The following is a 26406-nucleotide window of genomic DNA, read 5'->3' on the forward strand; positions in this document are numbered from 1 at the left end:
TTTTTTAAGGACAGGCAAAGCCCCAGTTTGGGGGGAGGGCTCCTGCGGGTACCATCCCCCCTCCCGAGGAGAGTGGTGATAGGCACTGGGTACACAGATGCCTTAGATTTTCAGATGAGCCCTTCAGGCTGCGGCAGGCCTACTTAGGCAGATTCTGGAAGATCCAGGCCTTTTCATGCTCCCGAAGTCCCTCGCCTGGACCGCTCTCAGCTCTCTCAGACTGGGCACATCCCTTCACCCCCACTTCCCTGCCCCCCATCTCATCTCGCTGTCTCCATCTTTCTGGAGCCTACATTGAGCTCCATTGTCCCTTAAAGCTTATGACCTTCAGTTCCCAGAAGGAAGTGGTTTGCGGTGTCATTCTGGGGGTTTGGGTAAGGGAAAAGCCCAGGGGCGTTGTAACTTTCCCTCCCCCACATTCCTTCTGGGGAGACACGGACCGCTCCTTCAGAGGAAGATCGGAAAGTCTGCTAGCTGAGATTGGGAACCCTAAAGCCTTTTCACTGTCTCTTTCTTGGCACTGCCCATACCCAGCCTTAGCTATGCTCAAATATAGCTATGGTCTGATTTCATATTTTAAAAAACCAAAAACGGAAAAACAAAAACCCTGAAATAAGAAAAAGATGAACCGTTTCAAGCTCTTCAGCCCTTGTTCCTAAGGACCACTTTTGGTAGCACAGTCTCTAGGGTGGAGACAGTCTGGTTTTACAAACTAATTTTTAAAAAGCTCTTGACTTTTCTCCTGATTTGTGGAGATGACATTTTTCACATTTGGCCTCAGACCACTGTCTTGCCTTTTCACGCCTTGAGATAAAATCAGCATGGGAGAAAAAAAAGAATTCTGCTCTGTACAAGCAGTGGTAACATCCTGGTAACTGCAGTTGAGTGTTAATAAAATGCTTGTCGGGGCCTAGTGCAAGCAGGTGGCCAAGGAGCCCCTCTCCTTCCAGAATTAGGGAAATACTTCAGTACTGAGGTGTGATGTGTTAGGTTGATTTTTAAAGAGACAAAACTCATTCACTTTTCCTTAGATTAGTCAAATTTAGAGTTTCTATGTTTCTAATACTTCAAGGCATTAGTATTCCACTACGAAAATGGCAGTAGGGTGCATATTAAAAAATTAAAACCAAAGAAAGTAAATATTTAAGTATTGATGAAGTCAGGGCTTTACCCTGCATAGAATATATACATATACCAGTGTGTTGGTAAAAATCTTTTACAGTGAATAATGTGATGAGCGTTAACAAGGACTGGATGGGAACAGTAAAATACTAAGATAAACAAGGAATGTGGCGTTTTTTTAAATCATACTTTTTCCTAAAAAAGTCAGGTTTTCTACAGGCATTTCAAAATGTTGAAATAAACATAAAAGTAGCATAATTCCAATTGTAATGCCTGATAAAATTTCATATTTTAGTTTAATATCACATAAGAGTACTCTTCACTGTTAAGATTTATTTAAAATGTTTAAGCAGCAGCAAATTCGTGTTAGTCTTATCTAAGTAGTCATCATGGGAAATGACACGATCATTCCATAATGCCGCCCCATTGCTCAAACCAGTTTTAGAACTCATTTGGAGTTGATTTCACAGCTTGTGGCAGAATCTTTGAAATATCTTCAGTGTTGGAAACATTTTTCTCTTTTGAGAGTCAGTTTTATTTTTGGAAATAACAAAAAGTCTTTTGGAACCCCATATCATAAATAAAGTAGGGGATCACACTGGGTTAACACATGTTCAGGCAAAAGTGAAAAGCATTTATGCATTTAGGTCCTTTTGGGGGTGGATAACTACCTTAAAGATGTTTCTGGAGCAGATCTCTCCTGAATATAGGTATCCTTCTATACAGTCATGTGAATCAGAAACCCAGAAGTTTTCTTGGACAGTTTGCTGTCCCTCAGCCCCTGTACAAGACACATCATCAGATTTTCCTGAATATTTCTTGGATTTATCTACTTCCACTATGACCGTCACCCTAGTCCCCAAGCTGTTGTCATATCCTGACAGAACTTTTGCTTCCTACCTGATCTGTTTGCATTCCATTGCTCATAGTCCAGAAGGCAAAGGCAAATTGCAAATCTGATTGCATCTTCCCTTCAGCCTCTCTGCCCCTAAAATAAGCATTTATTAAACCCTGCAGTGGCTTTTCATTTCTCTTGGGATGTTACAGTTCTTGAACATGGTCTGCAATGCCTCAGCCCCTGTGTGATCTAGCTAATTCTCACACCTCATCTTTCCTCCAGGCACACTGGGCTTTTGGTCCCGTATTCTTGCTGTTTTCTCCTGCTACCAGGTCTTTGCACAAACTGCTTTCCTCTATCTGTAAACACCCTCCACTGTTAACTCCCTCTCAGCCTTCAGCTCTTAGTATTTGCTTCCTCAGGAAGGCCTTCCTTGATCTCCTCAGTTAGGTTAGATCTGTGTTACTGGCTCTTAGAGTACCATGTATTGTCCTTTATATCACTTATCACAAGTTTACACTATTGTGGGATTGCATGACTGCAAGCTCCATGAGGATCGGAACTGCATCTGCTTTTGCTCACTATCACATGTACATTGCCTAGCATAGTGACTGGCAGTTAGTGTGTGGACATTCTGAAAATACTTGTGGAACAAAGAGTGGTTCTGTACATGGATTGTACACAGGCAGCATCATCTCCTTTCAGAGGGGCTTATAAAAATAAGGACATTGTTTATTTTGATATGCTAAGGATATTGTTCATTTTGATATATACATCTGAAGGTCATCATTATTGCTTCATAGTCTCCTTTCCTACCTAGGCATGTGTTGAACTGATATTATACCAAATCCTCATTTTTTAAAAATATTTATTTGAGAGAGAGTGAGCAAGAGAGGAGAGAGAGCACAAGCCGGGGGAGGGAGGACCAGAGAGAGAGGGAGAAGCAGACTCCCCACTGAGCAGGGAGTCTGATGCAGGACTCAATCCTAGGACCCTGGGATCAGGACCTGAGCTAAAGGCAGACGCTTAACCAGCTGAGCCACCCGGGCGCCCCCAAATCCTCATTCGTAACTTTGGTGTTCCTTGCCTTTATTTTCTCAGTTCTCGATAATTACAGAGCCTTCAGTTGAGTTACAAGAAAGTGTGCTTTGCCTTTAAGGGGCTTACATGAATAACAGTTGTTGGGTAATAACAGTAACTTTCCTGAGCTCCTGCTTTGAGTCAGGCTCTGTGCTGGGCATTTCACATACAATTAATCCTCATAAGATTGGAATTATTACCTCATTTTGCAAATAAGAAAACTCAGACTAAGAAAAGGAAGTTGCCCAAGGTCACATAGCTAGGAAGTGGTGGAACCATGATTTCCTCTCAGATCTGGGTTATTCTGCCTCCACTGCAAATGTTCCCTCTATTATACTACATAACCTCTCATGAAGCAGTTAGTCAACTCTCTAAGATGTCTACATGGGCGTAGTAGCTAATTTCGTTGGTTTGGGTATTGATAGGTACATATTTGGTTTTGATGATGCTTCTTATATATGGTTTGAAAAATGCGCAGAAGAGGGGCATGTGGGTGACTTAGTTAAGCGTCTGCCTTCAGTTCAGGTCATGATCTTGGGGTCCTGGGATAGAGCCCGGCGTCTGGCTCCCTGCTCAGCAGGAGTCTGCTTCTCTCTCTCTCTCTGCCCCTGCTTGTGTTCTCTCTCTCTTGCTCACTCTCAAATAAAGAAATAAAATCTTTTTAAAAAAATGCACAGAAGAAAAATTTTGGAAAACCTCTTTTCAGACCTATGTATTGTCAACAGTCATATTATCCAGTCTATGCAAGAAATTGTGATGAAAGTACTCTGGGGAAAAACTGTGTTCCTTTTTTTTTTTTTTTTTTTTTTTTTTTTTAAGATTTGTATTTATTTCAGACAGAGAGTGAGAGAGAGCGCGAGCAGGGGGGAGCAACACAGGAAGAGGGAGAAGCAGGCTCCCTGCTGAGCAGGAAGGCCGATCATGCGATGTGGGGCTTGATCCCAGGACTTGGGATCATGACCTGAGCTGAAGGCAGATGCTTACCTAACTGAGCCACCCAGGCATCCCCCAAAAATGTGTTCCTTAAGATAGCGTTGATAGCTCTCCATTTTGAGGTGTGGTCAAAATAAAATTTAATTTTTTGCTATCTTCTTTATCTTTTGTACAAGAGAAATAACTATTCATGGAGCCAAATGTGAAGAATATTATCTCTCCAAACTTAAAAGCCAGGTGTTTTGTGTCAGGAATGCATTTTTAAAAAAATGTTTATCTGTAAATATAAAAGCCTTTCTTAATGGGCTGGCAAAATTGTAAATTTGGCAGTGTGAAGGGTAATTTCTACATATCAGTACTCATCTTCATTCTTAATTTTTTTTTTCTTTGCCATGGACCAGTCTGAGTTATTTATTTAAGCCATCTCCTTAAGCATCCATAAGCAAAGGGATGGAAGATCAGTATGCTGGTCATCCTTTGATACAATTAAGGAAGGTGAGCTTAAGGTCCCATAGACTTTTCTGGTCTGTGCGCGTAGTCATGGTCCAAACCAGTGCTGTGGTCCCCACTGGGTGGTAGTCCAGGTTCTCTTTATCCATCTTCATAGCTGATTGGAAGTAGATTCACGTGAGAGTTATGGAATAGAGTATGATTACCGTGTCCCCAGGGAAAGGGCTTGGACCTGATTCGGAGATGGGGTAGGCAGTGAACTTGGGTCTCTTGTGCTCTCCGTGATGCGACTTAAGGAAGACACTCAGTATGCTCACTCCCACGCCAGGGAGTTCTACAGAGTTGGTGAGGGGCTTCCACATGTGAGCTGAGCCCTCCTTGCCGTGGGTGCCACTCGACGTGGAGCTCCCCAGCTGTGCCCCGGACTGACCTAGCAGCCCAGACAGCTGGAACACAGCAGCCACCACCGCCGTTTTCAACCTCCATTCTTACTGTTCTTAATTTTCTTAATTTTACTTTCCTAGAGCATACACTTAAATTTGTAACTGGACCTGAAGTTGGTAATTTTATTGAATTTGCTATGTAATTAAAATTAACTTGACCATCAAGGATTATTAAGGATTTCTTAATTCGTCTGTTCTATGTCCAAAACCTACAGAAAGTTAAGTGGGGCTCCCTGGTTACATCTGTTTGGGCGTAAGTTGTGAGAACTCCCTCTGTGTAATAAACCATAAAAAAAAGATTCAACTAGAATTCTAAGGATATTTGAATTCTGCAATAGCTTTTTAGGGTCTTTTGATTTTGCATGGATTTCCCAGTAGTGATTGATAGGATAGAGTAATTAGAGTAGTTTTCTAAAATACTTATGCATTTATACATATTTTCATTTTAGACCAGAGATGCTTTTCATAACTTGTATAGTGCTTCTCTCACATTAAAAATAATTCATGAATTTCTTTAAAGTTGCTGTAACAAATAATATTTATTTTCAAAACCTCTAAAGAAAATTCCTGTTTTAGAGTTAATGTTTAGAGCATTATTGTAAGAATTAATAAGCCAATGCATGTGGAACACGTACCTAGTAAGCACTCAGTAAAGTTAGCCATTATCATGGTAGTCTCCGTTTTTGAATAGTGAAAGATTTTAGAGCCAAGTTAGGTAAACTAATCCCAAGGGGGGAAATATTTATATTCACCCTGGGGACTATCACTTAGCATGATTCATATGAATGTCAGAAAATAGTTATCTTGCGGGGCCCTGGGTGGCTCAGTCTGTTGGGTGTCCAACTCTTGATTTCAGCTCAGGTCTTGATTTCAGGGTCCTGAGGCCCAGCATGGAGCTTGCTTAAAAAAAGTAAATGAATACAGGTGCCTGGGTGGCTCAGTCGGTTAAGCAGTTAAGCGTCTCTGCCTTCGGCTCAGGTCACAATCCCGGGGTCCTGGGATCCAGCTCTGCATCGGCCTCTCTTCTCTGCGGGGAGTCTGCTTCTCCCTCTCCCTCTGCCTGCCGCTCCCACTGCCGCTCCTCTCTCTCTCTCTCTCTCTCTCTCTCTCTCTCTATGTCAAATAAATAAATAAATAAAATCTTTTTTAAAAAATGAATAAAATTTTAAGAAATAGTTATCTTGTAACTTTATAATGTAGTTTCAAAAACCTGTTCTAATTCCGTGCTGTGGTTTGTGTTCTTATAACAGGAATCATCTAAAGTTAAAATTTTAACTGCCTTGCAGTGAACTTAAGAGATTTTTGGCATTTTTCCCAAGGGCAAGGATTTTGTCCTGGTTCTTGTGGCCAAGAACTTCCCTTTTCCCACAGCCTCACATGTCCTGTGCTAAATGTCATCTGTCCCCTCAGAAGTAACCATACGTCAAGGACCAGATGATTCATAATATTAAATAGAGGGCTTCCAGAGAGGGAAAGAAGATGAGGGAAAGATGAAGAATTCTCGTTATTTTTGTTATTGCCAGTCACTACTGATATTGTAATTAATAATCAGGTAAAATCTCATCTGGATGTGAGAATTTTACTCTGTTAAATTTTCTGAGGGTGTCAAGGGTCTTGGACTTGACTTTTGTGAATGTTAAGGAACCTGGAGGTTTTCTCAGAGGAACCTGAACTAATGAATTAATTGAATTGAATGTATTGAATTGAAAATTGAATTTGAATTTTATTAATGAATTAATGAATTGAAAAGTAAGACGGACCCTGCTTTAAAAAGAAGCTGAACTGTTTCACAGAGGTAAAAGTTAAAACTCCTTGTAGGTCAGTACATTGGAGTCTCTTCTCTGACTTGTATACCTTTATTGTATTGGAAAAGACTTAGTAATGTTGGAATATTCCAATTTTGTCTTCTAAATATTAAGCCTCATTTTATTTTATTTAAAAATTTATTTTTATTTTTATTTTTTTAAGTAAACTCTACTCTGAGTGTGAGGCTTGAACTCACAACTCGGAGATCAAGAGTCACATGCTTTACCGAATGAGCCAGCCAAGTTCCTCATTTAAGTCATAGCAGAATGGCTGGTCCACTGCAGTGTCAAGATTGGACGCCATCACCCTAACTCTGATTATTTTTCATATACTAAAACCTGCAGTGCAATTTCAGCCATTTCACACTTGTTCTACCATCCTGCCTTGATGTCTTCCATAACTTTTTCCAAATCAGTCATTATCACATGTGCCCCCTATGCATACTTCTGTACAAAAGCTCCTTGCTTGTCCTTTCTGGACTCTGGAACAGTCATTATTTTGTTTCGTTTTTTAAGATTTTATTTATTTGCGAGAGACAGAGAGAATGAGCACGCGTGACTTCGCGGGGGGAGGGGCAAAGGGAGTACATCTCAAGCAGACAGTGCCCTGAGTGGGAGGGCTTCAGGCAGGACTCCACATGGGGCTTGATCTCACAGCCCTGAGATCATGACTGTAAGATCATGACCTGAGTGGAAGCCAAGAGCCGGATGCTTAATGACCTGTGGCACCCAGGAGCCCCTGGAATAGTCCCTGTTTTGTATTCCTCTTCCTCTGGAGTAGGGGCAGATGTTCCTCAAACCGGTCATTTAGCCTGCACTCTTCAGTGCTGGAGGGCCTGTACCTACTGGAATGAGCACTTTCATATCTGACGTTGAAAAGATCTCTTGAGTACCTAACTGAGATGGCGTGGGATAGGCAGCAGGACAGGAATGGGAGACTGAGAAGCTCTAGAGCCCATGGGAAGAGTTCTTATTAAAGATTGGTTATCTCTTAGATTATAAAATAGTGAGACCAGTAGATTAGAAGTGACTTTTTTTAGTTTCTGCTTCTAAGAAAAGCATTCCATTTTTCTCTAGGAAAGACAGTTTCTGTTTTATGTATTGGTTTCCTCTGAAATACCAAACCCATCCAAAACACTGCATAGTTCTTGTTTTTTTACCCAGCACGGGTGGCACAGATCTGACTGGGCTTATGGAATTATTATGAAACCAGAATTTATTCTCAGAATTGGTGGGCAGATTTTTTTTTAAGGAGAGCCATCTATGACTTTAGTACTGAGGTTTCTAGGGACATTAATGTATGAATTACTTGTTCATTCCTTGAACTGGCTAATCTTCACCTTTGCATTTGCATTTCATCATTGTTATATACATCTTTACTAAAATAATCCTTTTAAAAATAGTCTTTTTAGATTCTTTGCAATGACCATATGTTTCTTTTATAATCAGTAACATCTCGTAAAAAGTGCTGCATGCTCTATACAAGTTTGGGATTATGTTACTAAGTGCTGAGATCCCAGTATTTAAAAGTAATGCAAATCTGGCCTTTTTCTAAACAGAACTGTTTGCAAGGAAAACCTGGGCCTTTGGGGAGGTGATGGCAGTGATTCTTGGTAAACGTCAGGAATCCCCAGCTTCCTTTGTGGCTCCAGGAGTTTTATTTTATATAAGTAAAATCCCTTACAGTTACAAAATGGTCAATAAATAGTTGTGATAATGGTATTCTTGTTCCCTATGTTACAGGAAACAATTTGTTTTCCAGGTAAGAATAGGAAGAAAAATTAAGAATCTGACTTTGTAGCAATGAGCTGGACGATTTCAAGATTGTCTGACCATGCATGAGTAATGTATCTACGAGATGGTAGCAGGGCTGCCTGTAGCTCATTTTATGCTGTTAGCACTTTCTGTACCATCCATTGGTTCAATGATTAATTTCTTCTTTCTAGGTTATAGATTACCTTCAGGTGCATTGATCATCATTGTCTTTTTTTCCCCCAGATAAAACTTTAAAAGGTAGTCTGATCTAAAAATGACTCATACATGGAGTGCAAAGAATAACAACTTATATTGTCTTCCGTATCTTTCTTAAACAGCCTTACAGCCTTTGTGAAAACATTCTCATTCCATTGTTTATCTCTGTGGTTCTCAACCACCATGATTTCAAACACCCCCCCCCCCAAACAAATGTGTATGTCTGGATATACATTTGATTGTCACAATTTGAGGGTACTGCTGTCATCTAGTGGGTAGAGGCCTGGAATGCTGCCAAATATCCTATAATGTATAGGACAGCCCACCACAACCAAGAATTACTGACTCAAACTGGCAATAGTGCCAAGGTTAAGAAACCCTAGTTTATATCTGAAGGATTTTGTAGTTCTTAGGAACAGAAATACAAGTTCTACTTTTTAGTTGAAGATAGGTCTTTGGTTGGGGCGCCTGGGTGGCACAGCGGTTAAGCGTCTGCCTTCGGCTCAGGGCGTGATCCCGGCGATCTGGGATCGAGCCCCACATCAGGCTCTTCTGCTATGAGCCTGCTCTCCTCTCCCACTCCCCCTGCTTGTGTTCCCTCTCTCGCTGGCTGTCTCTATCTCTGTCGAATAAATAATAAAAAAATCTTTAAAAAAAAAAAAAAAAAGATAGGTCTTTGGTTAACACATTTAGTATTTATTCAGATGTGTATCCCCAGATAATGATTTCAGGGATTAACTTTATGTACTGAAAAAATGAAAAACTCTAGTCTATTATTTTATTATTTATTTATTATTATTCTTTTACTTATTTATTTGAGGAGGGGGGAGCAGTGAGGGACAGAGGGAGAAGCAGACTCCTCGCCAAGCATGGAGCCTGATGTTGGGCCTTATCCCAGGACCCTGGGATCATGACCCAAGCTGAAGGCAGACACTTAACCAACTGAGCCACCCAGGTGCCCCTCTAGTCTATTATTTTATAGCATAACTAACCCAGAGGATAAAATGAGCCATTTGCATGGGTTTTCAGAGATGGGGGGATTTTATAGGACAAGCATAACACTACTGAGCCCTGCCATGTAATGATAATAATGGGAAGTGTCGTTTTTGATTTCCCCTCTAAATGTTTCTGTGTTTCTGTTTCTCAGATGAGTGAGGTGATTGTTATGTATCAGTCTCCTCCTTTTCATGTTAGTGTCCACCGAGAGGATTATAAACAATACAATTCGTTCATTCAGCAATCATTTATTGTCTGCTGTGTACCAAGTTCTTGAACAAGGATGAGGAGCTCTCTGTCTTTAAGGAATTGCCGTCTGGTTCTAAGCATTTCTTGAATTGTGGGGTACCGCCCAAGGAAGAGGACCTCTTATACATAGTGAGGGCAGGGTCTCAATCTTCTCTGCATCCTTAGTGTACATTATGAGAGTTGAAAATACATTTACCGAAGAATGAGTGAAACTATATTGAAATTATTCCTCACACAACGTGTGAAGCTGGTATTGTTTTGCTCAGGATGATTGTCTTTGTGATAATAGGGATGATGTTCAGAAGCTTTCAGTAATTTACCAAGGAGACAGCACTGGGACTCAACTCTGACTAAATGCAGTGCTCTTTCTAGTAAACTTCATCTGTTTTACCTACATGTTTCTATGTATGGCATACCTATATACATATACACCAAAAATAGCTGTCTTGGCCTTTGGGGATTGAACATTCTTGGTTTCTGCCATTCACAAGTGTTCCTACAGAGATGGGGCTACATTGTTACTAGCTGCTTATTGTACTTTTTTTTTTTTTTTTAAGATTTTATTTATTTGACAGAGAGAGATCACAAGTAGGCAGAGAGGCAGGGAGAGGGAGAAGCAGGCTCCCCGCTGAGCAGAGAGCCCGATGCGGGGCTCCATCCCAGGACCCTGAGATCACGACCTGAGCTGAAGGCAGACGCCAACTGACTGAGCCACCCAGGTGCCCCTTATTGTACACTTATTTATGAAAGAAATTATATGCTTTAATGGGGTTAGTGAACTTGGGGGTTCATGTAGGCCTCTGGCTATACCTCTCATAATGTCATAGGTCTCCTCTTTGCCTTTATAAAGCCAGTCTTTAGTTTTCTATATGTAGAGTTTAATCTTTCATATATAATCATCAGCATAATGGGGAAACATATATAGTATGCTTGTCTACTAATAACTAGGATGAAACTAGAGCTTTTTAAATAGTTTTCCCATGATACCTTCACATTGCCCATTTTTTTGGCTGTACTTAAACTACTACTAGAGTTTATTTTTCAATTCTTGCCAAGTGTAAAAGTAGAGGAAAATTTTTCCTATGGGGGGGTTCCTCCTTGTTTTGTTTTGTTTTTTTTTTTTTTTTGAAGATTTTATTTATTTGAGAGAGAGAGAGCTAGAGAGAGAGAACACAAGTGGGGTGGGAGGCAGAGGGAGAAGCAAACTTTCTGCTGAGCAGGTAGCCCAATGCGGGGCTCAATTCCAGAACGCCAGGATCATGATCTGAGCCAAAGGCAGACACTTAACTGACTGAACCAGCCAGGTACCCCTTGTTTTTACTTTCTATATTCACAGATTTTCTTTTTCTTAGATTCATAAAGGAAAAAAAAAGAGTTACTGAGAGGAAGTCATGAAACCTTGAAAATAATACATGAGCGCAAGAAAACAGTTTTATTTGGGAAAAGTTGTTTCCCTGAGAGTTTAGCTCTTCCATGCCAGGAAAACCCCAAAAGTGAAGAGAAAATGGTATTTTTGATGAGGTCAGGGACTCAAAATTGATATAGCTAGCAAGAGTAAAATATACAGGATTTCCAGCATACTTTTGTTTTTTTTTTAAGATTTTATTTATTTATTTGACTGAGATAGAGACAGCCAGCGAGACAGGGGGGTGGCACAGCGGTTAATCGTCTGCCTTTGGCTCAGGGCGTGATCCCGGCGTTACGGGATCGAGTCCCACATCAGGCTCTTCCGCTATGAGCCTGCTTCTTCCTCTCCCACTCCCCCTGCTTGTGTTCCCTCTCTCGCTGGCTGTCTCTATCTCTGTCAAATAAATAAATAAAATCTTTTAAAAAAAACAAAAAACATAACCATCCATCTTTTTTTTTCTTTAGCTACCCAAAGCATCATTTTCTTTTTTTTATTTTTAAAATTTTATTTATTTATTTATTTTTATTTTATTTGACAGAGGGAGAGAGAGCACAAGCGGGGGGAGGGAGAGCACAAGGGGAGGCAGGGGGAGAGGGAGAAGCAGGCTCCCCACTGAGCAAGGAGCCCTATGCAAGGCTCGATCCCAGGACTCTGGGATCATGACCTGAGCCGAAGGCAGATGCTTAACCGACTGAGCCACCCAGGTGCCCCCCAAAGCATCATTTTCTTTCTCAGTTGATATCAAACTAAGGAAATGCTAGCTTTGTAGGTGATTTTTGAGAAAGTAAAAAGCAACTGGAAATTTGTGTTTTGAATGAAAATGCTTAGAACTCTAGTCAGAACCTCTAGTTGTTATGGTGCTGTCCTTACAGTGCTTCAAATACTGGTAAAAGTCCACATCAAAACTTGTGATAATAACAGTGGCTAAGCATTATCTACTAGGATGGCTATAATTTTTTTTTAAAGAAAGAAAATAACAAGTATTGGCACTGTTGGTGGGAATATAGAATGGTGCAGCCATTGTGGAAACTACCTTATGACCTAGCAATTTTACTGCTAGCTGTATGTCCATGTCGTAGCAACATTGTTCACAATAACCTAAAGGTAGAGGCAGCCTGCGTGTCCATCGATAGATGTATAAACAAAATGGGGTATGTACATACAATGGAATATTATTCAGCCTTAAAAAGGAATGAAAGTTTGATATATGCTACCATGTAGATGAACCTCAAAAACACTATGCTTATTGGGGCACCTGGCTGGCTCAGCTGGTGGAGCATGTGACTGTTGTCTCAGGGTTGTGAGTTCAAGCCCCACATTGGGTGTAGAGAATACTTAAGAATAAAATCTTAGGGACGCCTAGGTGGCTCAGAGGGTTAAGGGTCTGCCTTCTGCTCAGGTCAGGATCCCGGGGTCCTGGGATTGAGTCCTGCATCCAGCTCCTTGCTCAGCAGGGAGACTGCGTCTCCCTCTGCCTGCTGCAACCCCGCTTGTGGTCTCTTGTTCTCTCTCTGACAAATAAATAAAATCTTTCTTTTTTTTAAAGATTTTGTTTGTCAGAGAGAGAGAAATCAAGCACAAGCAGGGGGAGCAGCAGGCAGAGGGAGACGCCGTCTCCCTGCTGAGCAAGGAGCCTGATGTGGGACAGTAAATAAAATCTTAAAAAAAAAAAAAAAAAAAACCAAACCCACTATGCTTATTGAAATAAGCCGGACACAGAAAGTATAATTCTATTTGTATGTGGTAACTAGAATAGGTAAATTTATAGAGAGAAAGTAGAGCAGTAGGAGCTGGCGGGGGCGGGGGGGATTGGGAAAGAGGATTATTGTTTAATGGGTACAGAATTTTGGGGGGTTGATGAAAAAGATGGGCATAGATAGTGGTGATGGTTACCCAATATTGTGACTGTATTTAATGCCATTGATTTGTATACTTACAAATGGCAAAAACAATAAAATGTGTATATTTTACCACAATGAAATAATGGCTAAGCACTATTCTAAGTGTTTCACAGGTGTTAATTCATTTAATGAATAATGTGAGGTATAAGAAAGAGAATAGGCAAACTTCTGGTTTGGCTTCTGATTTTGAGCCGAGAATCTCTTATGTAAGTGCCATTTCTTGGTCACAGAATGTATCTATATTAATAATTTGTTAGGATGTAAATTGTAATCTGTTTTAAATTCCTGAATATTTCACCTGTGAGATCCTACGTAGGAGAAGGAGTTTTCTGTGTAGGACAAAGCACTGAATGTTATGATGCAAGCGGACCCAATTTTATAGCATCTTCCTCTCCCCGCCCCACTCCCAGTATTGTTCTGGGAATGACTTGAAATATTACTGATCTAGAGCAATGGTTCTCAAAGAGTGGTCTCCAGACCAGCAACATGAGCATGCCCTGGGAGCTTGTTAAAAATGCAGATATTCAAGCCTCACCCCATACCTACTGAATCAGCAAGGTACAGCAATCTATCTGCATTTTAACGGTCCTCACTCAAGTTTGAAAACTAGTGATCTAGAGAGTAAGTAGAGTGCTGTTGCATTGTTGGGGGAACCATCTAAAAAGTGAGTTTAGATACGCAGGCTCCTTCAGGAAGAGATCTGGATTTACAAATTGAGTCTAGAACTGTAGGTTTAAAACTAGTTTGAACTGGAGAAAGCTCCAGGAGTTACCTAATTCTGGACTAAAACTGTGCTATTCCATGGTAAAGGGACAGTAAAACAAAGCTCTCAAAAGACTAGCATTTACCATGGTTTCTCTTATCCAAAGAAAGAGCAGAGCCTCTTATCTATTTGAGAAGGAACCACAATGTCTACATGGTTAAAACAACAGGGCATTGAGACACCTGATGTCCACTGCAGATGGCATTCCCTAGAGAGATGCTTGGCTTCCAAGGGAGTACTGAATGAAAGGAGACACAGGCTGTTCTGATTCAGGCAGGAAAACCTGCCAACTTTGACAAGGCTATTCCATAGGGAAGCTCGTGTTACTGCAATGTCAGTTGCCCTGATAATCTGGACCTAGGAGTTACCAGATTTTATTTTTTGGGTCCTGCCAGGAAGCTGAGCCTGGTTCTAATTGGAATCGAAAATGGGGCACTGCAGTGAGGACAGCCAGATTGCAGGCAGCTTTTCCAGGCTTCCTTCTTTATAGGTTTGCAAACGGCCCCTTAGGTACAGTAAACTGTTCTACTTGTACTATTTTATGAGCATGCATCGGTTTGCCCGAGTTGATCTGATCGGTTCCTTAGGTTGGGAAGTATTGATACAGTAAGTTTGAAACGGCTGAGGTATGAGATGGCTGGTGTTGCCTAATGCAGTCTTCTGGCCAGTTGTATCCCTTTCAGGGGGTAATGGAGCTGCAGGTTATGGAGACATGTAGGAAGAGTCCCAGTTTTGTGAATATGTGATGAAGACTCAGGAATCAGTTACCTAAGGCACAATTTGTGGGGCTTATCTCAGGAAAAAAGCAAGGGGCTGGTTAAATTGGTGTAGATTAGCAGTAGCAGGTCTAATATACAGGCCAGGGCGAGATTAGCGACAGGTCTGACATGCCAGGTCCTAGAGTTTTCAACTAGAAATCATCAGGTCAACTCCTGTCAGATCCATGTGAGATTGGCAAAATTGAATTTGAGGTGCATGTGGGGAGAGGTTAGAGGGGAAGGGGGGAGAAGGATGGAGAAAAGGAGATGAAGACAAAGGGGGAAATGTTTTAGTTATTGAGAAACAGAAGCAGTTGAAGGGTAATTTCAGTTTTGTGAAGTGGAAGAAATAGAGAACCGGAAAGGAAGGAACTAGTTACTATGTTTTCTTTTCTTTTTTTCCCTAGTTACTATGTTTTCAAAGCTTCTCAACATTCTGATCTTTTCCTGAATTGATTGTAATTTGCCAGTGACCTTGTTAAAATTTACCACTCAGGATTGAAGACAGTCTTATATATAAAGTCTGATAGGCCTCCTTGTTTTGGGCTTACTTGTTTTGGACACGGTGCTTCTGTAATGTGTTCCAAATTTGCAATAATTTTTGGCAGTATTAGCAAACTGTTGACTCATAGGTTCAAGTCAACTGAGATCCCTAAGTCTTTTTTTATGTGTTTCTGTTAAATTTCTTCTGGTGCTTCTAAAACTGATTTTCTTGCACTTATATAAATTTCATTTTGTTAGATTTAATGCTCACTGAACATTTTGTGAACATTTTTGTTAAGCCTTATGTGCCAAGAACTTTATAAATATTACCTTTTCTCCCATCTTACAAAAATTCTGCGAGGTATAATTCCATTTTTATAGAATAGAAATTAAGGCCCAAAGAAGTTAAGTAATTTGCTTGCATTCAAAACAATGAAGTGATAGAATCTGGTATTCAGACCCATCTGACTGACTCCAAAGCCTCTTGCTTTTGAATATCATCCTTGGCCATTTTTCCATCCTGTTTTGATCTTTTAGATCTGTGTTCTATTTTAAATATATTTTTTTTCTTAGCTAAAGCCCCTCTCATATGGTCAGCATGACCCAGTGCTGTTACCTAAGTCATTTACAGCAGTGGGACCAGGCCAGAGATGAATGCAGAGCAAATCANGGGAAAGAGCATGGCCTTTAGAGTCAGATTTGGTTTTGGAATCTTGGTTGTATCATCGCAAGTGCTGTGACATGGCAAGGTCCTTAAGCTGTCTGGGCCTCTGTTTCCTTATATGTAAAATGCCTCAATACCTACAAATGGGCCTGTTGGAATGGGTGAATAAACATGGATGCAAAGTGCTTTAAGTTATGGCCCATCCTAGCATACTGTAGGCTTTCAATAAACATTAGTCTACTTGTCTCCCTCCTTTCAGAGAATTCCTTTAAAATCTTTTTATTTTGGGGGTGCCTGAGTGGCTCAGTTGGTTAAGCACCTGACTTTTGATTTCAGTTCAGGTCATGATCTCTGTCTTTGGACTGGACCAGACTGGATTGAGCCACACCCAGCGAGGAGCCTGCTTAAGAGTTTCTTCTCTACCCCCTCTGCCACGCCCCCCCATTGTTCTCGCTCTCTCTTTCTTAATTAATTAAATTTAAAAAAATTACCTAGGAATCTTGTTAAAATGCAGGTTCTGATTCAGCAGGTTTGTGGTGAAGTCTGAGAATCTGCATATGAGACAGGCTCCTAGGGGAGGCCAGTGCCACAGACTTCACTTTGGGTAGCACTGCTGTATATTCCATTCCTTTGTTTTTCAGTCTAGTTGTATTCTTTTTTGGAAGACTTGTTTTTGGTAAGTCATTTCTGGTAATCACTACTCCCCTTTTAAAAGCTCAAAGCCCACCTTTTTGAAAAGAAACAAAAAGCAAAAAAACCATTGGCCAGGGCTAGGTGTGTGTGCATGCATGTATGTGAAAGAAAGGTGAATTGTGTATTTTGCCAGATTGAATCCAGTTCTATTAGAGCCTGGGAACTTTTGTAACCCTCAGTAGACATCCACTCTTTGAAATTAGGACTGTGTTTGCTCATCCTCAAGTTTTGATACCTTAAAGTTCTGCAGCAGATGTTCCTCAGGCTCCCCTGGAGTTCTCAGGATTGTTAGGTTTTGCAGATCTGGAGGCTTAAACTGATTTGGAATAATTAGGGGCTCTGCTATTTTGAGCTTTCCACAAGGCTTGTTTTTCCCCCTCTTCAAGTTGAAGATTGTACTTGTTGATAGAGAAATGGAAGAAGAGGAGTTGATCTAGATAGTTCTCACAGACCCCTTTTTGTTAGCCTTAGCTTTATTAACAGGCCTTGCCTCATTCTGGGCAGTGACTTTCCTGACACTTTTCTTTTAGGTCAGAACCACCATTCTATTATCTTTTTGACTCTGCAGTCTTCCTTTGTACATGTATATGTTAGTGGATGTCCTTTTAACATCTATACTCAACAGAGTATGCTGTACAACCATACTTGTCTCTTCAGAGTGTTCTCTTTTTAAATTCATATTGGTATAATTTATAGTTAATTGAATAATTGTCAGAATCTCACTTTTGAGGGGGGCCTGGTGGCTCAGTGGGTTGAGTGTCTGCCTTCAGCTCAGTCATGATCTCAGGGTCCTGGGATTGAGCCCCACACCAGGCTCCCTGCTCAGTGGGGAGCCTGCTTCTCCCTCTCCCTCTGCCCCTGCTTGTGCGCTCTCTCTCAAATAAATAAATAAAATCTTAAAAAAAGAAAAGTTTCACTTTTGAGCGTTTCTTTAAAAAATACTAGCATCTATATTCTCTAGAATTTTAGATTTTGAGATTTTAATTTTGTGAAATCTACAATTTTAAAGCAGTATAACACAATGGATAAAAATGTGGGCTGGGCTCTCTAGAGTCAGAAAACCTGGGTTCTGATTCAGGCCATACCACTTTTCTCATTTTGGGATCTTGGGCAACTTAACAGTTGGAAATCTTGGTTTTCTAATCTTGCTATAAGAAAATAAGAGTATCAACCTCCTAGGGCCATTGAGAGGACTTGACAATCCTTGTAAAATTCAGTATCTGACTGGTGGTTAGAATTCATTACCCATTAAATATTTGCTAATTTTGTTAAAGGTCTAGTTTTATTTAAATCACTGGGGTAAGGTTTACATAATGCTTTCAACAGCCAATTATTTGATTATGGGAGGTAGGCTGGTATTGTCCTTTTTTGGATGAAGAAACTATGGCATGAAGAGTGTTGGCCAGTTTCCGGGCACATGGCTGTGGCCGAACTGGGTCTTTAATTAAACCAGGATTACTGGTGCCACATCTAGGACTTCCTTTCTGAACTGCCTCCTCTGACTACTCTTAATTGTCACTTAGACTATCACACTTTCAAAGACTATATGGTTACTTTCTCTTTTTCAACTAGTCTGTCTTCTTGGTTTAATCCAGTGTAGTAGTTCCTCATCCTTTCAGGATGAAGCTGTCAGCAAGAATCTATCAGACTTTCTACCCCCCTCCCCTTTTAAAATAAATGTGCTATTCAGCAAATGATGAGATACTTGAAGTTCCCTATCTCTAATATCCTTATTACCATGCCAGTTTTGGAATCTGAGTCAAAACAGAACAATCCAGGGTGCCTGGGTGGCTCAGTCAGTTAAACGCCTGCCTTTGGCTCAGGTCATAATCTCAGGGTCCTGGGATCGAGCCCCGCATTGGGCTCCCTGCTCAGCGGGGAGCCTGCTTCTCTCTCTCCCTTGGCCTGCCACTCCCCCTTGCTTGTGCTCTCTCTGTCAAATAAATAAATAAAATCTTAAAAACAAACACAATCCTACATCATTGAGTAGACTGAAGAGTACTCCAACTGTTGTATCACGTCCTTATTCAGAAATTTTCCAGTGTGATTTGTGGATTTCTACTGGAGAATATCATTTTGAGACATATTGCCATCCATCTTCCCTTTTTAAGATTTGAATGAGATTTGCCCATTCATTGGCATACTGCTTTCACAAATCAATTAACTCAGATTTTCACTGAAAATTAGGGATCATGTCTTACTCATTTTATAAAATCTGTAAACTTTATTTTGGATATCTCTGTTATAGATGTCTTATAATATTGGCAACTTAATTCTCAGATATTTTCTTTTGTGACTTAGTAGTCACTTCTCCTATTGCTTTTCTTCTCTTATTCCTGATTTTTTTGTCCAGTGTTATTCTGGGATTTTTCTCTTTTACTCTATCTTCAGTTTTGAGCTCTCATAATCAGCTTGGCAAGTGTTCAGGCAAACATATTCTTCCTACTCCCTGTGAACAGCACTCTTAGCCGGCTGAGAGCCCATGATCTTTTATACGTTTACTCATCCGAATAGTGGCAAGCACTGTGCTTAGTGTTGAGTATGCCGTTTTAAGCTTGGAAGACATGGCCCCTGCACTTGCCTAAGCTTATAGTCTAATGGGAGCAGATAGATAATAGTGTAAGCTTTTATAATACTGTGTGCCTGGGTGGAGGCAGTAAAAACTTCCAGGATAAAGAAGTAGGATTTAGGGATTCCTGCGTGACTCAGTTGGTTAAGCGTCTGCCTTCAACTCAGGTCATGATCCCAGGATCCTGGAATAGAGTCCCACAGCTGGGGTACTTGCTCAGCAGGGAGCCTGCTCCCCCCCCCCGCCCCCCGCTGCCTGCCACCTGCCTCTACTTGTGCTTGCTCTCTGACAAATAAATAAAATCTTAAATTTAAAAAAAGAAAGTAAGATTTAGAACTGACACCTAAAGAGTGATAAGGAGTAAACCAGGTTTGAGTGTAGGGGAAGAAGCATGTTCTAGTATGATCTGGAAAGTCGATTCCAATTTATTGACAGACATCCGCATTTCTCCTTTCTTTTCTAAGGTCTCAGTTACCAATTAGAAAAAGAGATAAACATTGTTACCAAAGGCCTCCCTCATCCAGCAGGTCTTCCATGTACTTTAGATTTTTTTCCCCCCTGGAACAACTTTTCAGGTTTCTTCTGGTTTATTTTTTAAAGATTTTATTTATTTATTTGTTTGTTTGTTTATTTGAGAGAACAGCGCGCTCCCCCACAGGCACATGATGGGGGAGATGTGGGAGAGCCTGAGATCAGGAGCTGAGCTGAAGGCAGACACTTAATGGACTGAGCCACCCAGGCACCCCTCTTCTAGTTGTTTAGTTCGCCCCTTCATTAACCAACTGGAATAGGTAGCAGCTGGCAAGCTGCCTTCAGGTTTTTCCTTATGGAGAGTGACCAACTACCTCCCCCCCTTGACTCCATCTGGGAAGCTGGATGATTGTGCTCTTGCTGATGGTGAGGATCTTTCTGTTTATTCTCCAGAGTTCTGTTTTCTTCTTTTTCTCCTCTGTGCTATAGTCTTCTACTTCTCAACCTCTTGACGTGAATTTTCTCTTATGCCAATTTAGAAATGTTTACTTCTTGCTTTCTTGTTGAATCATTTCCTCCATTATCTCTGAGAGTTCTTCATCCTCTTTGATAACTTTTATCTGGAGAGTCAGGTTTTTAAGCCTGAGAGGAGAGATGCCAGCTTGTGTTTACTAAACATGCTTTTCACAGATGCCTCCAGCAAGAAAGTGAGTGTGGCACAATTTCTGCAGTACCTTGGAGCACCCCCTGTTTAGGGCTAGGAGTTCCTAAAAGCAGCCATAATTGTTTATCCCTTTGTAGAGCTCCCTAACTCATTCCCTTTGCCCTGATATGAAGACTGTCAACAAACTTAGCATTTGGTGGTATAGTTTAAAATACTTTTTAAAGCATTATGTTCAGATATCCCTATTATATATATTTTAGTTGAAAGCTATATAAAATTAACACTTTTTTTGAGTAAATGTAGCCATATGATTTAAACTTAAAAAGGTACAGAAGAGAAAGTGGTAAATATTCCCTTCTCTTGCCATGTCTGTCAGCCACCTAGCTCTTCTCTGAGATGTAGGCTGTCCCAAGATAGGCCACTTTGGCAAGAACATTATTGTGGGTTAGAAGTAATCAAAACCCAATGGATGCAGGAAAAGCTCTCTTCCTGGTCCTCAGCTGCCTAAATTTACTTTGGAAAGGAGAGCCTGTATGGGGAAGAGAGCTATTAACACAGGCTCCCCTTTACCTAAGACACTTACCTGCATAATAGGGCAACCTTTGTTTTTCAAAATCTCTCTTTTCACCTTGCTGCTAATGGCTTTCTTCCCCTTTGTATCCTCAGACCTAGCCCTCTCCTTAGCTCCTGTAAACATGTTGTCTTATTGCCTTTGGAATTTCTTGTCTGTGTGCCCATATGTACTCTCTTAAATTTGATTTCTCCTATTAATCTGTCCCATGTCAATTTGATCCTAAGTCCCTCTAGAAGGACCTTGAAGGGCAGAGTAAGGTCATTTCCCGCCCCCCCCCCAACAGAGACAATCAATGTTACCAGTTTCTTATATATCCTTCCAGAGTAATTTTGTTTCTAGGCAAACACATGACATATATATGTATGTATATATATATATATATATATATAATATATATATTACCTCACAAGATGAATGATATGTGTCTTGTATTTCTCAAGGCCACTTAGTGAGTGGAAGGACTACAGGATTTGAAAAGACTTTCAAACCTAAAAACCTTCTCTCTGTCATTTATTAGTTGAGTGACTTTGGGCAGTTTGCTTAAGTTCTGTGTGCTTTCTTTATGGGGTTAATAATACCTAGCTTGCCAAGGCTGTTGAGTATGGTGTGGTACAGTTCCTTCTTTGGTACATGTTAAATGCTTCACACCTGGGTGGTGCCTTTGTTATTTCTTGCTGTACCATACTCTTTGGCCTGTTTAACTGGGAGAAGCAAGAAGTGAATGGATTTAAATTGCTTTCTTTACTGTAATATGTGATAAATGCTGTCTTACATATGGATGGGAATCATGAGCCCGGAGAGACAGAAATAGCATTTTGAAAGGAATAGAACATCTTTTGCTCCTCAGATGAAGACTGGCTTTTCCTGATCTGCGGCCTTCACACTTGTCTGTTGGAGTGCAAATAAACCGCTAGCCCTTCACTCCACTGCTTAGGAAGTTTTTAACACTGGGAAGATTTTCCCGTTTAATAGCTCAGTTAGCTCTGGTCCTTCTGTATTGCCTGAAGCTTTAGACTCTTGTGGGAAGCTTAAAACTTGGTCAGCCCTACTTTGAGTTTTCTGCTGTACAGTTCCTGGTGTGATGTTAATCCTTTAATAGCAGTTAGCTTTTTTTCCCTTTTTGGTTCTTACACAATGCTTGATGTAATAGATGGAAGAGTCTGGAATTTTAGTACCATTCCCATTTTATTTCATCAGGAGGTCGGTGTTAGGCTTTTCTTCATGATTGTCTGGCTTTAGCATTTTTAAAAAATAAACTGTAATTTCATTTTATTTATTTGTTTTTAAGTAATCTCTGCACCCAGTGGAGCTCGAACTCGACCCTAAGATCAAGAGTTACATGCTCTCCCTACTGAGCCAGCCAGGTATCCCTGGCCTTAGTATTTTTGATGGGATTTGTAGGGCTTTAAGTTTGAAGTTCACTTGGTCTCTTCATGGGTAAAAGAGATTTTAATACCTCACGATACATGGATACCAGAGTAAAGAGACTTGATAATGTGGGGATATTTTTTTAAAGTAAGAGAATTTTTGAATGCCCACTGTGCATAGAACACTTTCTATGCCAGACATTTTAAGATGCTGGTTGTGATTTCCCAAAGCCGCTTGTTATGAGTTATCCAGATTGCTGGGAGTAGTTCTATTAATGGTTTATCTTTCACAAACAAATACATTTACTGTATCCTCTGAATGGACTTGGTATTTGAAATATTGGTAGAGAGAATCTAATTGGGGAACCACTGGAAGATAGAAATGTTTATCCATTATAATATGTGAGCCTAGGAATTGTATGTCATGTTTTATTTATTAGGAAGTATGACATACAGGATTTATTATAGCTAGGGCCTACACAAAGAAGCAGAAAAAATTTTGGAAACATTAAAATATCCCATAGTTTCTCTAACTTCTTGAAGGAAAGCATTAAAAAAAGAAAGAAGGGCTCCTGGGTGGCTCACTCAGTTGAGCATCTGACTTTTGCTTTTGGCTCAGGTCATGATCTTGGGGTTGTGGGATCAAGCCCCGCAGTGGGCTCCTCACTCAGCAGAGAGTCTGCTTGGGATTCTCTCCCTCTGCCCCTCGCTTGTGCACGCGCTCTCTCTCTCTCTCTCTCTCTCACACACACACACACACACACACACACAAATAAATAACATCTTTAAAAAAAATGAAGATGAAAATAGTTTTTTAAGAAGTTTTATCTATGGGGGTGCACTGGGGTGGCTCAGTTGGTAAAGTGTCAGACTCTTGATTTCAGCTCAGGTAATGCTCTCAGGGTTGTGAGGTTGAGCCCTGAGTTGGGCTCCATGCTGGGTGTGGAGCCTGCTTAAGATTCTTTCTCTCACTCTCCCTCTGCCCCTCCCCATCAAAAAAAAGTTTTACCCATGAAGAAAAAAAAAAGAAGTTTGGTTCTTGGAAATAGAGCAATTAAATAGAGACCATGAAGGAAAAGTGGGTGAAAGAGAACTTCAGCTACCTCCATTATGACCTCAAACTTTCCAATTGATTAAAATTACTGATTCTTTCCAGCTTATCTCTTAACTCAGGCAAAAGATCCTGGGGGCAAAGCATCCTGTATTAGGAACTGAAACTACTCCTTCAAGCTATAAGGACTTCCCTGAACAGCAAGACAATGTAACTGACTCCAAGATTTTCAAACTTGACCTTGACTTCCTACCTGTGTGTACCCACCCACCTTTGTCCCGCACTTTCCTGATAGAAACCTGGAAGTATTTCGCTACTTCGGAGACAGTCTTTGAGACTCTAGTTCACTGTCTTCCCGGGGTCGGCCACACTGCAATAAACTCCTTTCTAGTTTCTTGTTTCATTGCCACTTGTCTCTGTGCTTCTGGATTTTGTCAGCAGCTAGTGGCATAACCTGGTCTGTTTGGGTCCCCTGGAGCATGGTGTTCTTGGGACCTTGCCCCCCCCTTACATGAGTAGATGAATTAAACTTGAGCGCACCATAAATACTTTTTAAAACGTGACGTGAAGTAGGTCTGAGAAGCACTACCTACCCTGCCTTCCTATATATATATTTTTGGCAGCTCTGAGAATGATCCAGGAACTCACCCAGCTGGAGGTAGACTAGAAATGCACATGATAAACCACTGTAATGTTAACAGTTTTTTACCTGGTTAATCGATCTATGGTATATTCATTTTTTAATGAAAAAATTCTTTTTTCTTTTTAAAAAATAAATGAAAAACACACCTGTCAGAGTGGCTAATATCAAAAACACAAGAAGCAGCAAGTGTTGGCGAGGATGTGGAGAAATAGCAGCCCTCCTGCACTGTTGGTAGGAATGCAAACTGGAGCAGCCACTGTGGAAAACAGTATGGAGGTTCCTTAAAAAATTTTTTTTTAAAATTAAAAATAGAACTACCTGGGCACATAGGTGGTTCAGTTGGTTAAGCGTCTGCCTTTGGCTCAGGTCATGATCCCAGGACCCTGGGATCAAGCTCAGAGTTGAGCTTCCTGCTCAAGGGGGAGCCTGCTTCTCACTCTTCCTCTGCACCGTCCCTCTCACTTGTGCTCTCTTGCCTACTTACTGTATCAAATAAATAAAATCTTAAAAAAAAAAAAAAAAAAAGAGAACTACCCAGTGATCCAGTAATCGCACTACTGGGTATTTACCCAGAGAATATAAAAACAGTGATTCAGAGGGATACATGCCACCCCTATGTTTATACAGCATTATTTGCAATAGCCAAGGTATGGAATCAGCTCAAAGTGTCCATCAATTGATACACACACACACGCACACGGGAATATTATTCAGCCATAATAAAGATTGAAATCTTGACATTTGCAACAACATGAATGGATCTAGAGAGTATTATGCTAAGTGAAATAAGCCAGTCAGAGAAAGACAAATACCATGTGATTTCACTCATATTTGAAATTTAAGAAACAAACGAATGAAGGAAAAAAAAAGAGACAAACCAAAAAACAGACTCAAAACTATAGAGAACAAATAGATGGTTATCAGGGCAGAGGTGGGTGAGGAGATGGGTGAAATAGGTGATGGGGATTAAGAGTACACTTATGATGAGCACTGAGTAAACATACAGAATTGTTGAATCATTATATGATAAACTAGTATGTTAACTGGAATTAAATTTTTTTAAAAAGGAAAATAGGGGCGCCTGGGTGGCTCAGTCATTAAGCGTCTGCCTTCGGCTCAGGTCATGATCCCAGCATTTTGGGATCGAGCCCCACATCGGGCTCCAGCCCCGCATGGGGCTCCCTGCTCAGTGGGAAGCCTGCTTCTCCCTCTCCCACTCCCTCTGCTTGTGCTCCCTCTCTCACTGTCTTTCTCTCTGTCAAATAAATAAAATCTTTAAAAAAAATTTTTTTAAATAGGAAAATAAATGAAAAGTCAGTTATTGAAATGAGAACCATTTACAGTTAGAAATGGCTGTACAGGGGCGCCTGGGTGGCGCAGTCGTTAAAGCGTCTGCCTTCGGCTCAGGGCGTGATCCTGGCGTGCCGGGATCGAGTCCCACATCAGGCTCCTCTGCTGTGAGCCTGCTTCTTCCTCTCCCACTCCCCCTGCTGTGTTCCCTCTCTCGCTGGCTGTCTCTCTCTGTCAAATAAATAAATAAAATCTTTAAAAAAAAAAAAAAAAAAAAAAAAAGAAATGGCTGTACAGATTTGGTTTTAATTTCTAACCTTTTTTTGGTTAGAAATTTGGAGAGCTGTCCATGGAGGTTTTGATTTTTTTTTTCATTTTTAGAAAGTTTTTAGTGGTAGTAGTAATTATAGTATAATTTAAGTATATTGATAGTAATTTAAGTAAGCAATAGAACCCATTTGGACTTAATTTGAAATTCATGTATATTTTTTCATTTTATTTTTTCTAGAAGAAAATTTAAAAATGTGGAAACAAAAGGTTTTGATTCAGTGTTTCACAGATTAATGCCATATTTGGGGTGTCTTAGTGTTTTTAACAGAAAAATGTAATGTGTTTATTGGCTCCATAGTGGTCTATTAATATGGACATTTTCTTATTTATTGTTGGTTATTTAGGTTATTTCTAATATTTTGTCATTAGAAACAATGCTGCAGGGGCGCCTGGGTGACACAGTGGTTAAGCGTCTGCCTTCGGCTCAGGGCGTGATCCCGGCGTTGTGGGATCAAGCCCCACATCAGGCGCCTCTGCTATGAGCCTGCTTCTTCCTCTCCCACTCCCCCTGCTTGTGTTCCGTCTTTCACTGGCTGTCTCTGTCTCTGTCAAATAAATAAATAAAATCTTAAAAAAGAAAAGAAAAGAAACAATGCTGCAGAGGTGCCTGGGTGGCTCAGTTGTTTGGGCAGCCAACTCTTGATTTCTGCTCAGGTCAGGCTCCATGCTCATCAGGGAGTCTGTTTGAGGATTCTCTCTCTCCCCCTGTCCCTCCCCTCCACTCACACTCTCTCTCTCTCCCTTATAAGTAAATCTTAAAAAAAAACACAAAAACTCTACAGTGAATATCCATATATCCAGTATTCATTGCAACATTGTTTCTACTGGCAAAAGACTAGAAACAACATGAGCCCATATGTATGTGTATATATTTGTCTGGTTTGTACCTT

The 26406-nt window shown here is 40.5% G+C and overlaps 1 protein-coding gene across 1 annotated transcript in view; it reads left to right on the forward strand.

Moving 5' to 3' along the window:
* The window catches only part of PTPN9 (protein tyrosine phosphatase non-receptor type 9), a 75195-nt gene that overhangs the window by 452 nt on the left and 48337 nt on the right, over window positions 1-26406 (forward strand). The window lies entirely within an intron of this gene.

This window comes from Ursus maritimus, unplaced genomic scaffold (genome assembly GCF_017311325.1).
Source record: "Ursus maritimus isolate PB19 unplaced genomic scaffold, ASM1731132v1 scaffold_27, whole genome shotgun sequence".
In the NCBI taxonomy this organism is placed as follows: Eukaryota; Metazoa; Chordata; class Mammalia; order Carnivora; family Ursidae; genus Ursus; species Ursus maritimus.